General features: G+C 33.4%; 1 long non-coding RNA gene across 1 annotated transcript; it reads right to left on the reverse strand.

The window, feature by feature from the left end:
• Window positions 1-231: 231 nt before the first annotated feature.
• On the reverse strand, window positions 232-21213 carry LOC129233030 (uncharacterized). The gene is made up of 3 exons (XR_008581421.1): window positions 21110-21213; window positions 5835-5914; window positions 232-370 (listed from the first exon to the last, which is right to left on the reverse strand). It is a non-coding gene; the product is annotated as an uncharacterized LOC129233030 (long non-coding RNA).
• Between the last annotated feature and the right edge of the window lie 3513 nt (window positions 21214-24726).

The following is a 24726-nucleotide window of genomic DNA, read 5'->3' on the forward strand; positions in this document are numbered from 1 at the left end:
GCTTTCGTCCGTTGGCGTCTCTGGGATTAATGTCAGTGCGAGCTGCGAGCAACATTTCGACCACTTCGAGGCGCACACGATAAACAGCCCAATGTAAGGCGGTGTCCCCCATCATCGTCCTGTATCTCGAGAAGAGGGTGTGTGGCTCCGAGGTGGCTGCTGGACCAAGCTGCGAGCAACATTTTCACAACTTCTGTAGATCTCCACCTGACGGCGCGCATGCAAGGCGGTCCGCCCTCCCTCATCTTGCATGCCAAAGTCTTTCGGTTCGGCCGTTGAGATTGCCAGAGTTGCGCACCGGTCGCTGCATTGGATGGCGCGATGGAGTTTCATTTCCCCAGATGCGTCGTGACAAGCTTCCACTCTTTTCCTAAAGGACAAAATGGTTGTTTTTAGAAAGGATCGAATTCAGCTCTCTCACTTTCTTTTTTGATACAAAAGCAAATTTTTTAAGTTGCATTGTTGAGAAAATTAGAAAATTCCAAAAAAAGGAGGCCCCGAGGTAGAACAGAAAGGTTTCGTTCAAACCTTTGACACTAGAGGGAGGACGAGCGCCCGTTGACCTCGTGCACAGATTGTTATTCAATGAATCGAATAATTAACTGAAAGGAAAGGAACTTTCTATAATATGACCGTATATGATTGCTTATTTAATCATTTGGTCTTAGCCCATTGGCGCAGCCAGAAATAGTTTTGGAGGAGATTTTTTGATCAAAAATACCTTCCGGAGGTTTTTTTTTTTTTAAACAAAAATACCTTCTGGAAGGGTTTTTTGACTAAAAAATACATTCTGGAGGTTTATTTTTTTTTAATCAAAAATTGTTTCTGAAAAGGCGTTTTTTGATCAAAAACACCTTTAGAAAGGATTTTCTTTGATCAAAACAACCCTTTCATATGCATAAACTACGGCACAAGAATTTGCATTTATGTTAAAAGCAATAGGTGGGGGTGTTTTTCACCCCAAACCTCCGCCCTCCCCCCGCTTTGCTGCGCCACTGACTAGAAGTGTAATTATTGAACCTTGCACCTAGAAGGACGAAAGGGGCCATATTGGCTCCCGATGTATTTTGCATTACGAAGAGAGAAAAGCTTCCTCACTCCTGCTTACCTGTAGCATGAAAAACTGTTTTATTCCTTTTAGTTTCATTTATATCTTCCTATTACTGTGGTTGCATGGAATCCAAAATGCGAAATCATGGCGACTGCCCGCACGCCAAAGGGTGGGAATCTCTTTTCCAAAGAGATACAGTCGAACCTCCATATAACGAACTACCACACATCTAAATTTTCTATATATCGAAATTTCAGCAAATTTCTATGTTCATTACATAGAAATCTCTATATATCGAAAAAAAAATTTCGAGACATTCGTGGATTTTGATTCAATTTCAGGCTGTTTGTTTCGTGAAAAATGAAAATTAGGGGAGAAAATGATGTCCACTAACGGTTGCTGCAAAATTCATAAGGAATCTGGGGTTGAGGGCTGTGTAAATAGGTCGTTGTTCTGTTCTGGAGTTCTTAAGTTCCCTCAAGTTTATTTCAAATCTAAGTTGTAACCAGTAACACTGTAAAACCAGTTTCAAGTTATGCCTTTTGTCTGTTGATTATCATTCCCAGTCTTTTTGGCTTCAGTAAAAATCATTCAAGTTAAGATTTTTTTTTTTACTTTTCTCTCGATTTCATTGTCAAAAACGAAACAACCCTAATGTTGGGAATCTATTTAATTGCCGAAGAATGAAGATGTGTGGCGGCGCAAAAATGTAATTTTTGTTAATATTTTAATTATTAACTTTCATTTATTCCGATGCTCGTATAAATTAGAAAATTGGGTTTCATAACATGAAAATTAGCTTTAATCTTAGTGTTTTAGGAGATTTGTACGATAAAATAAGGTTGTTTCTATAAATCGTTATTTCTATATATCGATTTTTTTTCGGCAATATGCTACTTTTTGTTAAGAAAATTAGAGCAATTTAAATGGTTGTTGGAAAGGTTCAACAGTCGTTTACTATTATTTCAAACTTTTTTTTTGGGGGGGGGGGCAGGGCTAAGAGGTAGGGAAAATACCATTGTATCTCAGCTCAATAGGCTTTGTACTGTGTACAATTCAGGAAATTATCATCCCCCAAAGCTGATGCTACACTGCGTAAATGCTATTTGGCGAAAAACAGCTAAAAATGAGTTTAATACTATGAAAAAGGTTGTGACCTAAAAATGGACCACTAAATGACCAAGTTATCATAATGTGGAACCGTAACGTGGGCAAGCCGATTGGCGAGAATTTCATCGTGCATTATTTGTAAACATACGGGGGAACCAAAAACACCTTTGAATTTTTCTACTACGGGCAAAGCCATGTGGGTGCCACTAGTCATAAATACAAGCGCCTGACCAAAGTATAAGAAAATAGCCAAATGTTTTTTTTTCTACTTGGCATTTACTTACTCTGCTTCTGTATGAACATTTAAACTATGATTTTTGAATATATTTATCCAAGAACATTCTTCATCACACATATTTTTGCCTGTTTCACTTATCAACTAATAACTCACGCAAAACTATTGACGCAAATTCCGTAGCATAATATTCCACTTAATACGAAATGCTAACTCCATAAAGTTGAGCAAAGCTAAACCAACACTGTTTGATACAAACAATGTAACTACCAGATGTCAAGACGCAAATTTTAATCACAATTATTTTTTTCCCGAGGTTTAACCCCCCCCCCCCCCCCCAGGTTTTCGTCAAGAAAAAAAATTTTCCCCAAAAAATTCCCCTCAAAACCCATTTTCCCAAAATTTCTCCAGAGAGCACCAGATTTCCCCAAAATGGGGAAATTACCCCCAATCTGGCAACTCTGCTTTCTAGGTTAAATGATAATTTCTGAAGAAAAAAAAGAAAGAAAACGCTCAGCTGAAGGGTTGATTTCCAGCCCCTCACAGGGGGCTATCGCAAACGAGTAATGTGAGATCAGAGCCAGGATTCTGTTTCAGGGGAGGAGGGGGGGGGAGTCCTTACACTAAAAAGACTGTCACATTTGTCAGTTTTCATTAAATCGCAAATAGAGTTGACTTCATTGAAGATTATGCTGATTTTTGAGAACTGTGATTAGTGATCGTAAAATACCGATACATGGGTATTTTTTAAAGGGACAAACAACCTCAAAATTTATGCTTCATAGTAATACAAATAAAATGTGTGTGCTCAATTAGAACACAGAAATACTGATGCGTTTCTACAAACAATAGTGCTAATAATCCCTTAAAATTCAAGCAGAAAAAAAGAACATTGAACTAGTTACTTTCACAAGGGTGCCGATCTCCCCGAAGTTTAATGGCACAAATCCCCCCCCCCCCCCAAAAATCTCAATGCTCTATCCTTTTTTCATTTTTAGCTATCGCTTTAATTTTATTTATTTTTTAAAAACAGATTGTTTTCTTGAGTATCTATTTTTAATTACTTTATTATTATCATTATTTTATTAGAAAAGTTATGAGCTATGTCAATGACATACACACACAAAACCTAAATAAATTAATGAAATAAAATATAAACAGATAAGAAAATAAAATAAACAATTTAAAAATCAATCAATAAATAAATTTAATAAAATCAATGAATTAAAATAAAATTTAAAATCCCAATGTGTGGGACTTAACTAAGATCAGGGTTCGAAAATATATTCTTTGAAAATATCCGACAGTTTGATATCTATCATTTTGATATTATATCCGAAATTTTCAACCAAAACAAACTCAAGTCTTCAAAATAGTAAATGCATCGTCAAATCGCTCTTTATTTTCTTATATTATTATTACAATATGTAGACTTAAAATTAAGGTTTCTTTCATTATTTATATCTAATATTTCATTTTACATTTCCATCCATTTTAATGGAGTTCATTTAACATTACCTGTTTCGCTCATTTTTCTTCTATTGGCTACTTTTACAATTGTATATGATTCAGAAATAATAAGATGCATTAGTCGGTGCACAGTGTTTAGACATTTTCTTTTTTTCTGAGCAATGTTTAATATTTAATTAGGCAATTTTACTATGAATTAAAATTATTACATTACTAATAATTTTTTGAATATAAAATACAAGTAAAAAAGGAATTATTATATTACTTTGCTATATTAATGATGTATAAATACATCATAAAATATAGGACATTACTTTTTGGTTATTTTTAAGAAAAATGAACAATATTAATATGATTTACGTACTTTTTTTTATTGAAAATGTTGTATTTGGAAAAATATAGAAAATGTCAAAATATCATTATATTTTCAAAATAAATATCGGATATACAGTAGAAAACCAATTATCCGGGAAGTTTGGGACCATCGCTATCCTCGAGATATCTGAATTTCCAGGTTTTCTGGATCGCTAAAAAAGGCTATTGGCCGATTGTTTATGAAACTTAAATTACTGTAATATATAGTAATGCCGATTAAAATAAGAAGAAAACAGTTCAGAAATGCTGTTAAATATTGAAATATTAAAAACTATTGGGCGAGTGCAAAAGTTCGTGCGGAGTTGCAATAGATGGCGTTAGAACGGGCGTAACGTGTTGTCATTAATACCACTACCTACGTAAGTCAGATCGTTGGAAAGGTGACATGTGCAGCTTTCATTCCAATCGAAATAATTTGTGCAGGTACAAACTGCTTCGAGAAAGATTACTTTTAAAATGAGTGTTGATAAAGTGCATTTACGGCACGTCATGCTTTACGAGTTTCGGTAGGGAATGAACGTTGCAGCAGCCGTAAAAAACATTCCAGACGTTTATCAAGATCAAGCACCAGCTAAACGAACTGTGAAAAAATGGTTCGCAAAATTTCGTTGCGGAGATTTTAAGCTGGAAGACGAGCCACGCTCAGGTCGACCTTCCGACATCGATGACGACGTTTTGCGTTCTTTAGTTCAGAATACTCCGCGAATTTCAACAGAGGAAGTTGCTACAGCACTTAACGTTGACCGATCAACCGCTTTTCGGCGTTTAAAAAAAATCGGATTTGATTTAAAGCTCGATGTATGGGTGCCCTATTTGTTGACCCAGAGCAACAAAATCCACCGAATTTCTGCTGCCGTATCTTTACTCGGGCGGCTCAAAAACGAGTCGTTTTTGGATCGATTAGTGACGGGCGATGAAAAATGGGACCTGTACAACAACGTTCAGCGAAAATGAACATGGAAACAGGCAGGTGAACATGGTGACGCAATGGCAAAGGCCAGTTTGCACCCGATGAAGGTGATGCTCTGTGTTTGGTGGGATTGCAAGAGTATAATTTATTTTGAGTTTCTCCCCGCCGACCAAACGATCGATTCGGACAAGTACTGTCGCCAATTAACTAATCTGAACCGAGAAATCAAACAGAAACGTCCGAGTTTGTCAAATCGCAAAGGCGTAGTCTTTCAACAAGATAACGCTAGACCACACGTTTCAAGACAGACGCTACGCAAACTGAACAGCCTGAAATGGGATGTCCTAACTCATCCACCGTATTCTCCTGATATCGCACCATCGGATTATCACTTATTCCGGTCATTGCAAAATCATTTAAATGGAAAAAAAACTTGACTCTTTGAATGCCTTACAAAACGTCGTGTCTTCGTTCTTCCAATCTAAACCACGCAGTTTTTAGGATCGAGGCATCCGTATGCTGCCAGAACGTTGGAAGAAGATTATAGACTACGATGGAGAATATATCATCGATTGAATAAAGAGTTTTACTTGCCTAATCACTGTATGACTTTCGTTCACAAACTCCGCACGAACTTTTGCACTCACCCGATACTTTCTGAGGATTCATCGGCAGATATTTACCTGGGAGGTTCTTTCTCCGAATCTTCGGATTGCCGTTTCGACGTTGACGGCAGCTCGCGATTCGCTCCACAGCCATCTCCCTGGAAAAAAGAGAGCTCTTAGTGCCGATTTACACGATTCCCGCTTTCGGACATGTGACGTCATTTTGAGCTCGAAAACCAGTTTTCGCGCCTCCAAAACCTGCCTGACTTCGTCGGGAATGGGTTGTGGATCGTCCACAACTCCAAGTCAGAAAAGCGAAGTCCGACGTGCGATGATTGGCTATTGTTGTCACATGCACGTTTCTATAGTAACAATAAACCTTCTAAAATCAGGGAAAAGGTAGCCATCTTTGTGTCTACGGCAATGGTTTTGATGAAGTGAATTTCAAAGTGTAACTTCGAAATTGAACAAAGCCACATAAATCATTGATAATCGCGCGAAACGAATGAGCCTCTTTTTTATGAAGGCACTGGAAAAAAAAGCGATTTTAAACATGCTAGGAACTACAGCGTAGCATCTATACGAATTAGCTGGGTAATTCTTATCGGCAGGATCATTTCTGTATATTCTGTCATAAGAATTATCTTGCTGGCAAAAAGAAGATATTATAATATTATTCTTGCTTATGGAGGCAATGAGAAGATTTACTGGATTTTCAATGTTACACCCGAAACCTTTTCAAGTAAGTACCATTGTGATTGTTTATCATACAAATACTTTTTGATATTACTTACACCTAGTATGTAATAAAAATAATGACATTGTTTTCATTAGTAGCTAGAAGTGTTTAAACAATGTTTTACACAATATTGTAATAGCTTCATTTCATAACAAATGAAGAAATCTTTAAATAATTATCAACCAAATGTTGTAAAGTCATTTTTTTCTTAGCAACTTCCAAGTAGGTACATATTCTCAATTATGGGACTGCTAATAGTTCAATAGATTCTTTTAAATTTACTGTTTTATTCTAGGGCATAATTGTACGTAACTTATTATGGGACATAATACTATATGTACTAGTTATTGTAAAAAAGATATTCACGACAAATTGTTATGTGATGAATCAGTTCATGATTTGGCTGGGCTGAAACTCTGCTCCATTCCTATTTTTAATCAACAATTGTACTTTATGTTGAAACAACAACAAATTTTGGCAAAATATTCAGTATTCAGCTGAAGACAAGGACATAATTTTAACTTAATGTTCAGTATTCAGTGCATCCTTAGTTTTGGCTTATGCAGTCTTTTTAAAAAAAATAGAGTTTACGGAAAAAAGACACACAGGTATCAATTTTACATTTAATGATAATGATAAAAATAAATACAATGTGTATAAATTAATTACAACTTTTTCTTTAATTTCCTGATAAATATTAAATAATTATTACTCGTTTGATGGCTTCATAATAACATTGAATGCAAAAACTTTGTTCGATATCTTTCTTTCCAAAGCTACATCAACATTGGAAAAGGATAGGCGTTACTTGCGAGTGCCAAACTAGAGTGAAAGGTGGGTGGACGAAAGGGAAATATTCTCAATGCATGTTACGCATGTTCATTTTAAGCTATATTTATCTGATATTTTTCTGTTCGCATACAGGAGGGGGGGATCTTCAAGGTTTTTTTTTTCTTGCCATCATTGAATAAAAAATGACCATCAATATCTTTTATCTGACTAAAATTTCAATGCTTCATAGTTTCTTCTCAAATCCTTCACAATTAAACCTCCGGTTTTGCTAATCAACTTAGCTGAGGGTAAAATATTTATCTTCGTGTTTGTTGTTTTTATATTCAATTCCTTTGGTGTTTGCAAGTAGCGGGATTCTAAAAAAACAAAAAACCCTAATTAAGATACATTTCTGTAATGCAGACTGCGTCATCACCCCCCAGTAACTTCCCATCCATAATCACTTCTTTGACCTCCAGACAAGGCGGTCGGTAAAACTAGCATTTGTAAAAACCCAACTGGATTTTTAAAGAATCACCTGGATTTTTTCAGGTAACTTTTAAATTTTGGTTTCTTTTAAAATTTAAACTGATTATTTTTCAATTAAATCATGGAAAAAGTTAAATAAACAATAAAAGTAAAATCTATATATCTAAACAAAATATGATGTATGTTTGTGATTGTGTGTGTTATGTCCTCTATACAAATCCACAATTAGGGTCAGATTTTTGCCAAATTTGTCACAAAGGTCCTTTGATACTTAAGAATTTACATGAGGGGTTTCATCCCACGGTGGACAACCATGGGAGGGGGGGGGAGGTTCCTTACACAAATACAGTTTATCAAATGTTGTGTAATGCTTAGGAATACACATAGGAGGGTATTCGTCTACCTATGGGGAGAACGCCCCATAAGGGCTTTTCCTTATACAGCTCCATAACTTACAACAGATCTTTGTGAAATTTAGCGTCTTTCTGCGATTTTTTATTTGTGGTAATTCCACTGCTTTATGTTATCATACATAAAAAATACAGTTAGCGCATTTGTATTATTATTTAGATGTGCAGAACATTTATGTACTGTGGACAATAATTTAGCTTAACATTTTAGTTCCGAAAAGTAATGACTTGACCTTAATTACTCAATTCCCCTCCCCCCCCTCCCTTTATTTCTTTTATTATTTGTGTATTAAAAAAAAAAAACTTTGGAAGGACTACATATTTGTTTTAGATATTAAATTCAATGCCTCTTGTAAGGGTTCCGTGTTTTAGAGCTTTTGATTTCACCGGAAATTATTTCAGTTTCAGGAAGAGTTGGCAAGGTTTTGGACACTACGGTAAAAACCCTGCTTTTTACCGTCGTGTCCAAAACAATATTTTTAGAAAAATTGTATTCTGTGAGAAAACATCAAAAACAGAATAAAATGTATCAAAGTAATGTTTTATATTGAACATTAATTCAATGAGAACATTCAACTTATTTATGCAGCTGATTTTAATCTAGTTACATGGAAGTTGAATTCTTTTCAAAACCCTCGAGTCCTAAAGTGTCGAAAACTATTTTTGAGAAACTATATTTTGTGAGAAAATATCAAAAACAGAACAAAATGGGTCAAAATTATATTTTTGACTGTTAAATATATTTATTCAATGTGAAGTATACAACAATTCAAGTGTGAATTCATATGTAACAAGTATAAATACATATGTAACTTATTTATGCAGCTGATTTTAAGATACTTAAGTAAAAATTAAATTCATTGAAAATTTCAATTTGTATGCAAGTTCCCCCCCCCCCCCCCATAAACCAAATTTTTCGACATTTATGCAGGTGTGCAAAAGAAAGATTTCAAAATATAGCACAATAATTGACATAAATGCTATAAATTACAATTTTGTATAGCTACAGAATGTATATATTAAAAATATGAACTAAAAAAAGAATAACTCAAGTTCTATAAAATGAGTGTTAGTCATCAATTTCTTGTTCTTTAATCTATGATTTAAAAAAATAATTTTCGTTAAAACATCACCTAAAACTTATTTGCAAAAACCATTTTCAAAAAAATAAGCCTTTTTTTGCACCTAAATATTGCACATTTAATAACATTCCTTTGTGTTATAAATGGAACTGAAATTAGTTGTCTTGGTAGTGTTGAGAATTTCCTTCCATAACTCTACCAACTGTTACATAAGGAAGTTTTTATGTAATAGTTATTAGCAATTTTTTAAGTAAAATTTTTTTTAAATGAACATTTTGGAGAAAAATATTATCAAATACTCATTATTATTTATATGTATGCATTGGGAATATTGCAGTAAATAGGAATGATTAAATTACACCCCTTTAGCAGTAGCATAGTTTTGGGCAGTTTAGGAGAGTTTTGGACGGTAAAAACCACCTGTCCTGTCCTAAACCAGTTTTGGACAGTCCAAAACCCAACCCTGGTTTTAGACTTTAAAAAGGAATATCCTCTACTTCAATTTAGAAATCTATTCAGCAATCTGTTGTCATGTTTTGACACATATGAAACTTTGAATTATTATTTATAAATTTGAGATTAGAGAGATATTAAGAGCAGCGTCAACTTAGATATTTAAAATATTTTCTTTTTCCAAAAACGTATATGCATATCTAAAGCAGGGCCCAGCGCGAAAAATCACACCCGGGTTTTTTCGAGCAGGCATATTTGGAAAAATCCACTATCTCGATAAAGTAGGTTTTTCAAAATTTTGTACATTTTGAAACATTTGCTTCAGGAACAAACTAAATATTGATCAATACAAAGTCCAGAAATCGACATCTTGCTTTATGGACAGTAAATCAAATATTAGAAATTTAAGCTGCATATTAGCCGTTTCCCATTTTTAAAAAAAGTACTTATCAGACTAAAGTGAGCAATAATTATTTCAATCAAATTCCAAGATGTTTTTTTTTTTAATTGTTGGGGGAAAATGCTTTGATTAACTGAAACTGGCCATCTTTTTTTTAACAACAGCTCAATGCAAGGTTTCCAAGAGAAAAAGTCATAATTCAAAAGTCAATTCCGATCACCCCTCCCTTACATCCACCCTTACTCGAAACAACTTCGAGATGAAGAGATAACTGATTCCTGCTCAAAGGTAAAAACGTACACTGTGTTCCAAAAATAGATATATACATTGTTTTCCTTTTGATACATCAAATAAATGCCAAACGCATTTTTCAATACTGCATTTGTCTATAAAACCTCACCCCAGGAGTTAACTAGAATTTTTTCGAATGTTAATGCATAAAGGCGCTCAAAAAACATTTGCACGACGGCCCTGATCAGGCTTGGTGTGGGACTGCATACACGTAGATTTGTACATGTGTTAAATGTAGCCCCCCCCCCCCCCCACCGAAAAAAATTATTTCAACAACACTGTTATTATTATTCCACAATAACATGCAAATCAGTTCTAAAAAAATATACTCTTGATACATCACTACAAGCATTTTATTATACAGTGAAACCTCTCTGAGAAGCCACCCCTTCGTTCAGTGAAATTGTGGACACAGAAAGGATGGCCATTCTTAATAGTTTTCATTATTGAACTTGAGCTGTACTGCGAATTATATAATTCAACACTTTTTAATGATGTTTCAAGAAAATAAAGGGGTCAACAAACTAAATATTGATCAATACAAAGTCCAGAAATCGACATCTTGCTTTATGGACAGTAAATCAAATATTAGAAATTTAAGCTGCATATTAGCCGTTTCCCATTTTTAAAAAAAGTACTTATCAGACTATACAGGTTTCAGTGATACAGGTTTCACTGTATCACTAAATGAAAAAATGCTCCTCATCGAGTTCTGAAAATGTAATAGCAATAACACAGGAAAAATTATCAACTGTTGTTTTCCAAGCGGCTATCAAAAAGGAAAACTTTTGCACACTGAGAACAATGGTATTCCCATAGGGTACATTCCATGTATGCCGTATACTCTAAAATATTTTTTAGACATATAGCGTATACCCTCAAGTTTCAAAAATTTTCATATAAAGACATATTACGTATATCGTCGCCTCAGAGCAACACTAAGATATCCTACGTTGCTCTGAGGCAACAATATGATCGCATACGCATATTATGCGTAATGGATTACTGGGAGTATACCCTCAGAAAAATAGATGGGAACATCACTGACTGAGAATAATTTGCACAAGCCAAAAACCTCATTTTTGAAATAGATTAAAATAAGCAAATAAATAAATATATGTTTAAGTATTCTAAAAATTATTTTATTTATGAAATCTTTGTGCAATTTCAACTTTTCATGCATACAACAGCAGCATGGTGTGATAAGATCCTAGAACATAGACCATTCTATTTTTTAAATTAATCTTTGAATTTCAGGGGAAGGGGGGGGGGGTCGCGGGAGGGAAGGCCTGTTTGAAGAACCCAGAATATCTTCTATTTATTTTTTTAGTTTGGCTTAATTGTGCACATGTTATGTATTGAATATGCACACAGATTTAAAAAAAAAAAAAAAAAGCAGCGGTAAACCATTACCGCGAAACACGTGAAAGCACTGTTTGACAAATTCAGAATTTTTTACTTCTATTTTTTAGCGTGGCTTAATAAAAAAGATTAAAAAATAAATCAGCGCTATCCAAGACATGTTTTCTAAAAAAAACCTTCAACATTTACGGAGAACACTTCAATTCTTTAACAATTAAAAAAAGAAGAATAGGAAATAACAGAAGATTCGACGGAAACAAATATAAACAAACAGGAGCAGACGCCCTGTCAAAACACCGAACCGGTTACGAAATTTGCATACGCTTCCCGCTTTCCGCCTTCGTGTAAATGAGCAACGATTTTCCTCTGACTTGTGACGTCACATGCCTGCCGTCCGATGTCCGAAAGCGGGAATCGTGTAAAAGGGGTCTTAGGACAGACAACGCGGCTCACAAATCAAACCCCAGTCGAAGAGGTAGTCGGAAAAGGACGGTTCCTTTCGCGGCAATAGAGAGTTGCCCTTTATTGGGCGCAGGATGTGTCAGTGTTGCCAGATTGGGGGAATTTTCCCCATTTTGGGGAAATCTGGTGCTCTCTGGGGAAATTCTGGGGAAATGTGTTTTTTGAGGGGAATTCTTTGGGGAAATTTTTTTTCTCTTGGGGAATCCTGGGGGAAAAAGATTTGTTTTTCATGTTTAAATTCCCGTCAAGAAGTAGTTACATTGTTTGTATCAAACAGCGTTGGTTTTGCTCTGGTCAACTTTATGGAATTCGCATTATGTGGAATATTATGCTACGGAAATCGCATTAATGTTCTGCGTGAGTAACTAGTTGATACGGTAAAAATAAGTGTGATTCTTGGATAAATATATATACAAAAATCATAGTTTAAATGTACATACAGAAGCAGAGACGTAAATGCGAGTAGAAAAAAAAAATTTGGTTATTTCTTATCTCTCGGTCAGCCGCTTGTATTTATGACTAGTGGCACCCGCGCGGCTTTGCCCGAAGTTTAAAAGGTCTTTTGGTTCCCCTGTATGTTTACAAATAATGCATGATGAATTTCTCGCCAATTGGCTTGCTCACGCTACGGTTTCACGTTATGACAACTTAAAAATTTACTCGTCCATCTTATGAAAATTTTGCTCGGGAAAATGTTCTTAAAATTGGAATAGAAAAAGAATAAAATCGAATTTTGGAAACATCGCTTAAAGGCGCACACCCCCATGCTTCAAACTAATTCTTTGCCAAATTTCATGAAAATCGGTCGAACGGTCTAGGCGTTATGCACGTCACAGAGATCCTGACGATATCCAGACAGAGAGACTTTCAGCTTTATTATTAGTAAAGATAAAGAAAGATAAAGAAGACAAAAAAAAAAAAAAAAAAAAAACGAGAATGGGAAGAAAAAAAGAAGTTGGGGGAATTTTATCAGAAAATTTGGCCATTTTTGGAATTTTTTTTTCAAGAGACAAATATTAGAGGAAATCGATTCATTCTATGAAAATATTAGTGGAATTTCTTTTTTTTTTAATTTGAGGAATTTTGATAGAAAACATCGCTTTTTGGGGAAAAGTTGAAAGGGAATTGCGGAAATCTGGATTTGACAATCTGGCAACACTGGGATGTGTAAACTGGAATGTGCTTACTTTGATGTACATCCAAGTAAAATACTGTTTTTTAGAGTCTGTCAAAATTTGTCTCTTTACCAAAATGGAGCCCACAAAAACTTGTACGTGTTCTGCACGAAATCTGTCTTCTTGTATAGCCAATTATAGTAGGTATCTGCAGGGGCACAACCAGGGGGGGGAGCACAGGGCCTGTGCCCTCCCCCCCCCCAGAACGCAAATTTGAACAATTATCAAAAATAATCTTTTTTTTTTAATTCGAACGAAGATGGACGTGCTTTGAGAAAACAAAGTGGTTCTGAAGTAAGCAGGGATTGTAGACAATAAGACAATTTTATAAGTGTACATATGCAATGTGGGTATTTAGGACTCATCAAGTGTAAGTGATTTTATTGACTATTTTGTTGTATTTTAAAATGATTTCATGCCATTTAAATGTGTTCCTTTTTTTTCTTTCCTAGAATGATCTTAAAAATGTGAATAGTTTAGAGCTTTTGGTGATAAAAATTCGTGTGCATTTTGATTTATTTCATTAATATAATAAATGAAGTAATAACAAGTATTGATTTCCATTTATTAATTTGAACATCTTACCGCCGTACTGTTGTTTCAAGTACTTTAAAGTTTATTCTTAACGTGATTTCAATTCTGGCATAAGAACAATTCATGTTTTTGCAACAGTTTTTGAATAAATTGCAAAACTTACACAATTTTAAGGAATTTTACTAAATAAATATTAATACAAATACAAAAGTGACGACCAGCAACAGGCTCTCGGCCCAGCTAGACTGGTCCTAGTCAGTTTACAATCCCCAGTGAAGATCAATGGCCCTCTTAAAACTATCTGCTCCCTCGCTCATGACCACCTCTTCCGGTAAGCTGTTCCCAGGTTCCACTACCCTGCTAAAATGATTATTTTTCCTAACGTAGATGTTAACCTGAGATTTAAATAGCTTAAAGCAGTGACCCCTCGTCCTGTTTTCAGTGCTGAACTTCGGCCCCGTAACATCTTCCATTTTAGTAAATTTAAACAACTGAATCACGTCCCCGCGATCTCTTCTTTGCTCAAGACTGTACATTTTAAGCCTTCTGAGCCTGGAATCGTAGTCCAAATGAGAAAGTCCATTTATTAGCCTTGTAGCCCGCCTTCGAACCCTTTCTAATACATTAATGTCTTTCTCGAGATAAGGAGCCCAAAACTGAACAGCATACTCCAAATGAGGTCTCACCAAACTTCTATATAACGGCAGAAGAACTTCTTTAGATTCATTCGAAATAGATCTATTGATAAACCCAAGCATCTTATTATTGGCTTTGTTACTAGCAATGCTGCACTGTTGGCTGAACTTTAAATCCTGACTTATTAAGACCCCCAGATCAGTAACTTTGTCTGCCTGACTAATGACTGAACCTTGCAAATAATAATAACTTGTACACATATATAATAATAATAATAAATATGTATTGATGTAAAGAGAGAGAGAGTGCTGATAGAGTGCTGCGAAAAAAAAATTGTGCCCCCCCCCTCCCCTAAAAATATTTTCTGGTTGCGCCCCTGGGTATCTGTCGATCCTTGTACCGTAAAAATGAAGTTGTTACTAATAAACGAGGAAAATTGTCGCTAAAAAAGAATTCAACCAAATGTGTATCTTGATGGTGGGCAGCGAATCATGTGCTGGTTCACAAAATACCTCACTGTCAGTCTTAGAATGGGAAATTACTGACTTTATACATTACTAGCAGTACCTGCACAGCGATGCCCGTGCTGAAAATGTAATGGAAGTCCGTTGAGTAAAAAAAAAATTGACGCTCCCTCCCCCTCTGATGTAAAACGATCATTTTTCTTTGTATAAAATGCGTACACACCTTTTCAAAAAAAAAACCTATTAAAGTTTGTTTGGAATTTAAAACTTTTCATCAAATCATTAAGTTAGATTTACAGTCGTTTTAAAACTCTATTTAGCCAGTGAAGTGGTTTTTATTTCAATTTAAAATATTTCGCCAAACAAACAAAAAAGACATCAAATAATATCTTTCAAATGTAAAAATAGTTCCGCAACTCTATTGTTTATCGCCAAACTCGCCCAGCAACCACGCTCTCATAATCCTTCTGTCTAACGAAAAAAACAAAAAAAGCCAAAAAAAAAAAAAATCCAGTGGAACATTTAAAAATTGTCAGAAAATAAGAAGAAAATGTTGTACATTGCACTCGGATAAAAACAAAAAAAAATATCAAAACTCGGAAAAATATCAAAACTTTCTTTTCTTCCAAAACAAATTGCCAATACAATGAACTGATTTTATACATTATTGATATCGTTGCTACAGCATTTACTCAGAATCAAATATTTTTAGTAGGTTTTCACTCCAAAGAAACTGAAATGCTTCGACATTTAAAAATGTACGGGTTTTTAGTCATTATCTTTGACAGTAAAACTTTTGGAATGGATTATGGTAGAGGACCAGGGGCTTCTAATAGGGCAAGAGGATCTGTAATAAGTTATCGTGCATTGAATAACAAGAATAAAGTATTAATAATGAACATTAAAGGATAAATTGATTACAGAATTTTTTTTTAATACCTTTAAATAAAGAGATTCATTTTTATTTTAAATCTCATAATAGTTTTTATTTAAACAAGCAGTTCTTGTGGGTGGTTGTATATATACATATTGTAACAAATTCTGTAAATAGTAATTATTTTTGTGATTAATGTGTTGTAATCTAGCTAAATTTGGCTTTTATTTCATTATTTTTATCTAAAATTATCTTAGTAACGTAACCCGTAAATAGCTTTTTGTGATGTACATACCACCCCATAACATTCGGCCGAAGTATACGGCCCCCTCACTTCGGAATGATAAAATTTGTGAATGGAATAAAAAGAAAATATGAGATGGTCGTAGATCGGTCTGTGATTTTCTGGAATATTCGAGAGTACTCTTCGGGGTTTTATAAATAGCCCTGCGGCAAGTTCGAAGTCAGTCTCGTTTTAGTTTTTGCCTGTGAAGCCCTTCAGCTGTATTTTTGCGTATTTTGATGTAAATACGTGTTCGACCATTGAGTGGTGGCAATCGATATTTGCCTAATTGCTATGGTTAATTTAGCAGTTGTTAACGATATTTCTTGTACATAGTTGTAAATAAATCTCCTGCGTTTTCTCAAGAACTGTGTCGTCATTTCAAGAAAGTTTGAAGCTGCACGAACTCTTAACAATATATATACAGCAATTTCGGATTTAATTGTAGTTATTCTCATTCATCTACATCCGTGTTTTTTCTGTAAAAATGCAAATTAAAAAAATCATTTCATAATGCAGACTTTGCTTAGGTTAAGCCCTGAAAGAAACTAGCATAGCACAGACGATTTGCAACCCTTGCGATGAAAATGAGTGTCCCTATAAAATTTTAAACTTGCTCAGGGTTACCAGGCTTGGTTGTTATTTGCCTTTTTTCGGCTAATTTCAACCACACTCAACTGAGGGTGAAAAATTCAAAAGCAGATATTTGGCTTTTTTTTTTAAGCGAAACCATTATTTGATTGTTGCACTTTATTCTATTTATTCATTTTCTTTTTTATATTTTAAATAGATTTTCTTACTTTTTAAATCCCACATCTGCAAGACACAATATACAAACTATATCTAATACTCTATACAAATGTCTCGACACGGCAAGAAAAAAAAAACGATTGAATTAAAGTCTCAAGTTTTGGGTTGTTTTTAACTATTTGCCTCCCCTAGGCAACACCTCACATTTCGCTTTTTGTAAAGTAGAATAGCTCGTATGACCATAATTATCTTGAAAAACTTTCGGTGAATTCATTTCTCTTCGCTTTCTCCGTTTAAATATTTCCAGCCTGAAAAGACTATTAAACAGTCACGCAGACATACTGTGAATAATATTACAGGAAAAAGTTTGCTTTCAAGTATCATGTAAGAATAACGGAATTTTTATAAAAATAAAAGCACTTTTCATGATGCACTCAAAAGGACAAAATAACTTTTCTGGGTCGGAAAGAACAATTTAAGTATACCTGCAGTTTTCAGTTATTCGAAGAAAAAGATTTCACAAACGAAGAAAAGTGCGCTCAAGTCAAATCGAGAATTTCTCTCTTATATAACTAACTAGCTTTCAATCATAAATTTGAGAGTTGTATATTTTTCTTAATGGGAAAGATTGGTTTGAAATGTCCCTTTCCAGAACGGTTTTTTGAAAACCATGGTTAAAATTCATTGTAAAGGCCTCGTTTAAATTTCTTACAAACATTTTATTTGTACGCAAACAGAAGATGGCAACAAATTTTTTTTAAATCATCGATAGTTTTCGATGTTTTGCCGGAGCATCGCGTCATTTTGACATTTTATCCTGCATTTGTTTGGTATCACAAAGCAGTGCTTTCCAAATGATGAACGATACAAAAATTTTGTCTATTTGTGTGTGCCTGTGTATTACTGTATTGAGAAAATGAGTGGGTGGTGTTTTTTTTTTAATCGGTGATCATCGTCTACAGCGCTCTATTCCTCTTTGTGTCAAAGATCTCATCCCCGCAAACTTACAGCGCATTCGTTATTTTTTAATTAACAATCAAATTGTTCACTGTAAAATATTTATATGGCCGAACAACGTTTGCTGTGTCAGATACTGATCAATAAAATTTAATTTTGTTCATATACAGTAGGCGCCATTTAATGTGATCACGGTTTATGTTATCATTCGCTTAATGTTATCAGGATCATGAAGTCCGGGAACACTTGTACGTTAACACATGTTAAAAAGTCGTATATTGTAATCGGCGTCTTCGTTTATTGTTATCACTTTTTCATAAACTTTCAATCTTTTCCCCGTTTTTGTTCCTCAATTAACAGAAATACATAGGCAAACCCTGACGAGACTAACATTCTGTGTAGCATTTTGTGGTTTTCAATCAAAATTTTTCTGGGAATGAAGCTGCAGAAAGTTCACCCCCAGTGACCAGACTCCAACAAAGAAAACTTTCTTTGGCACCCAAAAAAATTCAGTCGCTGGACATGGCATTGATGTCGGACCTCTATTGTTGCCATGACTTTGTAAACTATTAAAGAATTGTGTCGAGATTGAAAACAAAGCAAAGTTAAATTAAAATTTAAACAACAAGCAAAATCATGCTGGAAAAGATAGAAAAGCTGAACGTGCTTGGAAACTGGTTTACGAATGTCGGGGAAAACGGTCATGTTTTACTTCACCTATTAGTATGTGATTAAAAATTGCATAATTTAGCTTTAACTTTTCATAATTCAGATATTTTCATTCTGTTAATTTAATAGTTTGTAATTTGAAACTGCGTTCAGTTGACTCATTGTGATTTTAATTTGAGGTTGCCGAAATAAATGCATCGTAATTGGAAAAAAATCATTATTTTGTGTCTCCTGGATTCTTTTCGGTTATTGTTATCGAATTATATTTGTCCCAAAGTGTTCACATTAAGCGGCGCCTACTGTATTTTGATGATTTTTGTTACAATACTTTATTTAAATGAGGGAGTGCCGCTTTACGTACGTAAGAGATAAAAATGCAAAAGATGATGTAGCTATTAAATTTAGAAGGTAAAAAATGTGATGGGTACACAACATTACCCCTGCTACATATTTTATGTCTTTTTCTAACTCAAAAGAACAGATGCAACACATTCGAATATACGCACCCCTTAACTTAATATTTTTTGACACCCTTAAAATATGTTATATTAGAGTTTGAGACTTTCAAATTCAAAAAATTTGGATGTTCTTGTGTGTTTTATGCATTCAAAATCTGGAGGAAAACACTGTATTGCTTTGAAAGAAATGATATTCTTAGTAGCTACAGTAAAAATAAATACTGCAGATAAAGCAGGATTTGAGAGCTGTACGATTCTCCAAAAGGTTATAATTTAAACATTCAACAAAAAATGTGGTGAAAAGAAATTTTTAAAACAGTTTTGAAAATTCAGAGGTTCAAACCCTAAAAACCCGCCCCTAAAATGCGGCCTTGAAACTATTACATAATATTACATGATATAATAAACCATATTCGAAATACATTCTACATTTTTTCCTATTTTTAATAAAGAATGAATCACTTCGATACAATCGAAAGCCCGATTTTACGTCCTCCGAATTTACGTTTTTTCTGCATTTAAAGATTTTTCATCAAATCCCGTCGACAGATTTGCTGCCATTTATTTCCCGTTATTTACGTTTTTTTTTAACCAAGATCCTCGAGAATCGTAAAATCGGATTTTCACTTACATAATTTTTAGATAGTTTCTAAAACAACTATCTTAAACATTAGATGTCGTGATATTTTCAAAATAAATATTGGATACATATCATCCTATTAAATACAGTTGGCTCTCTGTTGAACGACTTTCAAGGGACCACAAAAAATTGTCCTTAAGTAGAAAGCGTCCTCAAATAGAATGCTCTTAACACTACAGTGGACCATTCGGGACCGTGAAAAGCCGTCGTTAAATAGAGAAAGTCGTTAAATAGAGCGCCGTTAAACAGAGAACCAACTGTATCATGGTCATCAACCGATACATATTGGTGATCCCTGGTTTGCATACAAAACTGTGGAATGTGACGTAGAAAAGAAATCAAAGAGTTTGTGTTCAAATTGAAAATGTAAGGGAGGAAGAAAAAGGTTGATAAACTGGAATTCAATTTTCAGCAAGTGTCACCTCAACGAGTCTCCACACACACAAAACTTAGGGTTCATTTCAAAATACTTTCTAACGCCATTTTCTTTCCTGCTCTGAAGAAGCCCGCGTTCCATTCAAGATAATATCTGCACCCCAGAGCCAGACTGAACTAACAGGGGCCAATCCAGGATTTTTTTCTCCGCCACCTATTTTTGTGAAAGTATTGCATCATTCTATTTTTGTGAAAGTTTTTTTTTATCAGCATTGTTTTTGTGAACTTTTAGAGGCATCCTATTTTTGTAAAAGAAGTAGTGGAACAAGTGAAATTTTAGTTCGAAAAGTGTAAATGTCATCTGGTATTATTTTTAACCCAAGAAGTACTAAAAATACTGTCGTAATTTCAGCTTAATGGTCTATGTGCTGTGTACAATATAAGAAATGATGAGAAAAATGGTTCCTCAAAACAGATGTTTAAAAGATTGCGATAGTCTTGCTTTGGAGTGAAACAGCTAAAATTTAGTTAAAATATTACAAAAAGGTTTCTATTTAAGCAATCGTTCACATAAACCTGCTTATAATTTTATTTTATGAGTATATTTTGTTTTAAACAGAGAAACAAATTTTATTTTAAAATGCGAATTTTTGTGAAATTTTCGACGTTTTTGTGAAGCTACTGATTTTATTACTCGATTTTTGTGAAAGTATCGATTTCAAAATAAGATTTTTGTGAAGGTACCGAAAAATGGTAGCAAAATCCTGTATTGGGCCCTGACTGAGTCGAAAAATTGCGATTTTCCGCTCATTAGTGCATTGTATGTGGAAGCCTATTCGGTATCGAGCCACGTGAACGTCATTCTTTTCAAAAAACTCCTTTTTCATTTTTTTACCAATTTTAAAAGGGCGCACGCCCCATCCTTTGTATGAGCCAGAAAAAGTTTTTCCTCTCTCCCGTTAAATGACCATAATGTGACTCACGTCCTTCTGAGGTACAGGCATTCCAAAACATTGGCGTACCTTGGCGTCAGTTCTGTTTTTGAAAGAAAAAATTCAAACAAAAGTAGTTTCACTTACGGAATTCATCTTTCCTTAGTTTTACTTCTTCACTCTTTCCAAGACTTAATTAAATATCTTCTTTTGTTTTTACTTCCCAGTGCCTGCAATTGCAGTTCCTGTAATTAGAATCAAAAGATAGAACATAGGTTATGTATTCAAACAGATTTTAAACAATATACATTTTCATATTCGCAAATTTTTCAAAAATAAATTCCTCGCAAAACGAACATTTTTACTCAACAGCACACAAAAGTTTCATATCGGGGAGTCCGAGATTTAAATCGGAAACAAATTGCGCAAATGGCACCGACCGCTGCAGAAAGGCAAAAAAGGAGGCGAGATAAAATAAAAAACAAAGGAATGAAGATTACAGAAAGGAAAACAAAGTAAAAGCTAAAAAGAGCAGAGGCTGAAAAACAAATTAATTCATTCATAAAAACCTAGTCAAATGACCAAAGTTCAGGGTTGTAAGAGCTTTGGCCAGTAGTGGTTTTAACCATGGATAAAAAAGGTTTAAACCAGCAGGGATAAAATCAGTTTTATCCAGTTTTGACCACTTAGATAATTATCAAATTTTAAATGAAAACCAAATAATAATTTATTGAAAAAGAAATGCAACATAATCCATCGCCTTTCATTATTTATCTAAATAGTTTGTTTAACAGTTTGTAGAAATTACAGCATGTTTAGAAGATAAGGTTTACATGAAAAATATGCAATAACATTAAAAAAGTAATAGAGTGAAACATTGTAAGTTGAATAGATAGAATTTAATTCTCCCACACAAATGTACAAAGTATTTGGAAGTATTTCAAGTAATTTTGAAGAATAAATGAGAGAAAAAAAAAAGCTTATTTTAAAGACATATATAGGCATTTTTTTAAAAACAAAACTAAAGGTACAGGGGAGAAACACTTTTAAAAATTAAAAAGCAACACTACAGAAAAGTTACTATATTTATGTTACAGGCTATTTTGTATTCTTCATGTCTTTTGCTTTAGTTGTGATTAATTTCAGTTATTAATTTTGAAGAAAGTTGAAATTTGTTCACTACTACTGCTTAATGTAAATTACTTCTCTAATATTACATTTAATTAACTAAAAGTGCTGTGCTCAATTAAAAAACTTCCAACCATCAGATTTATTAGTTGCACAAAACACACATCTCTCACAAATTAGAAGTGTATTTTCACGTAATTTAGTTCTGGCCAGTTCTATGGTGGTTAAATCCAGTTTTGGCCAGTGGCTTGAAGGATAAAATCAGTTTTGTCCGGCCAGAACTACAACCCTGCCAAAGTTAGTTCAGAATAAAGCTAAAAGGAGAAAAACAGAATAAGAGTAGACAAAATATAGAGCATTGAGAAGTGCCACGTTTCAAATAACAGCTGCATTATCCCCCTTAAAAATAAAACCGTGTTGGTTAGTCATTCAAAGCACCACTTCCCATACCTTCACAAAAGAAAACAGCAGTTGTAAAAGGTTTTAGTCAAACAGATACTCCCAGATCTCCCTATATTACAGTTGAGGGTCATTCCATGTCAAATCAACCAATAAAAAATAAATTTTTAAGGTCAATGTTTTAGAATGTAATGATTTTTAATCTGTCTATGATACACACCTCCATGATGACAAATCTGAAGTTTCAAATTTTTTCAACAATTCTCTCCAAAGTTATAAATTTTTTTAAATCTGAAAGCATCATACATTTTACATCGTTTAGTAATCTTTAAAAGGCGATTATCAAAGAACTAATTGACTTAAAAGATTAAAACTTGTGCTGTTTTGTTCAGTATTTTAAGAGGTTTTAAAAAATATATAACAAAGCCTAGCTACAAAAAAAAAAAAAAAAAAAAAAAAAAAAAATATTTTAAAAAAAAAAAATTTTGTAAAAAAAAAAAAAAACAAGATACTTAGGCTTCTTTAAGCAACATAAATTCAAAATTTCATGATGGAATTTTTTGGTATCACGGAGAAAAAAAAATTTCTCTTTCAAACAGTTGCTTCAATTTTATTTGTAAAAAACATTTGTTCTAATGGAAAGTAGTTAAAGTTTAAATCGGGACTATTGCGCAGAAAAACAAGTACTTGGCAGTATTGCAAGCATATTAACAAGTTCAAACAATTTTTTCGGTGAAAAAATATTTATTATTGAATAAAAAATCTAAATTTTATTTAAATTTGAAAACTTCAATTTAAAAGTTACTGAAGCTTTTTTAGCCATATTTTAAAAGCAAATTTAAGTTTTATTTATATATATAATTTAATTGCTACAATATAAAATTTAATATTTTTTTAAGCCCATTAAGAAGCAGTTTGAGATGTGTGTAACTCACTTTGCTACTATAGAACTCAATTTGTAAGTCCTAGTATAGATATACTTTCTTCTTATGTAAGATTTCAGTTGCTTTTCCCATCTCCTCTTTCGAGACTTGGTATGTTCTGCTTGTAGCAGGGTTGGGTTTTGGACTGTTCAAAACTGGTTTAGGACAGGACAGGTGGTTTTTACCGTCCAAAACTGTCCGAAACTGTCCAAAACTATGCCAAAGCAAAAGCGGTGTAATCTAATAAATTTGTTATTTACTCCAATATTTGTAATGCATGAATATAGATATTAATGAGGTTTAATTAATGAGTAGTTGATAATATTTTTCTCCAAAATGTTCATTTAAAAAATATTTTACTTTAAAAAAATTGCCAATAACTATTACATAAAAACTTCCTTATGTAACAGTTGGTAGAGTTATGAAAAGAAATTCACAACACTACCAACACAACTAATTCCAGTTCCATTTATAACTAAAAGGAATGTTATTAAATGTGCAATATTTGAGTGAAAAAAAAGAAAAAAAAAAGCTTAATTTTTTTTAATGGTTTTTACAAATAAGTTTTGCATGATGTTATAACGAAAATTATTTTTTAAATCATAGATTAGAGAACAAAGAATTGATAGTTAAACACTAATGTTATAAAATTTGTGCTGTTCTATTTTTAGCTCATATTTTTAATATAATACTTTCTGTAACTATAAAAAATTGTAATTTTTTGCATTTAAGTCAATTATTGCACTATATTTGGAACACTTTTGCACACATGCATAAATGTCGAAAAATTTGGTTTATGGAGGGGAAAAGACTTCTGCATACAAATTGAAATTTTTAATGAAGAATTTAATTTCAACGTAACTAGAAATCAGTTACATATATATTTATACTTGAATGTTCACATTGAATAAATATATTAAATAGTCAAAAAAGTAATGTTGCCACATTTTGTTGTTTTCGATATTTTCTCACAAAATATAGTTTCTCAAAACGTAGTTTTGGACAGAAGGGTTTTGGACAGGATGGTAAAAACCTTGCCAACCCTGGTTTCATTGGTACACATTCATAAACATAAGGAAATTGGTTGCTAATATCAAAAAAAAAAAAAAAGAAGAACTAAATCAACTCATGCACACAAATTGAAATTTTAATCAAGAATTCAACTTCTATGTAACTAGATTAAAATCAGGAGGTGCATAAATAAGTTGAATGTTCTCATTGAATAAATGTTCAATATGAAACATTTCCTTTGATACATTTTACTCTGTTTTTGATGTTTTCTCACAGAATACAATTTTTCTAAAAATATGGTTT

This window comes from Uloborus diversus, unplaced genomic scaffold (assembly GCF_026930045.1).
Source record: "Uloborus diversus isolate 005 unplaced genomic scaffold, Udiv.v.3.1 scaffold_15, whole genome shotgun sequence".
NCBI classification, from domain to species: domain Eukaryota; kingdom Metazoa; phylum Arthropoda; class Arachnida; order Araneae; family Uloboridae; genus Uloborus; species Uloborus diversus.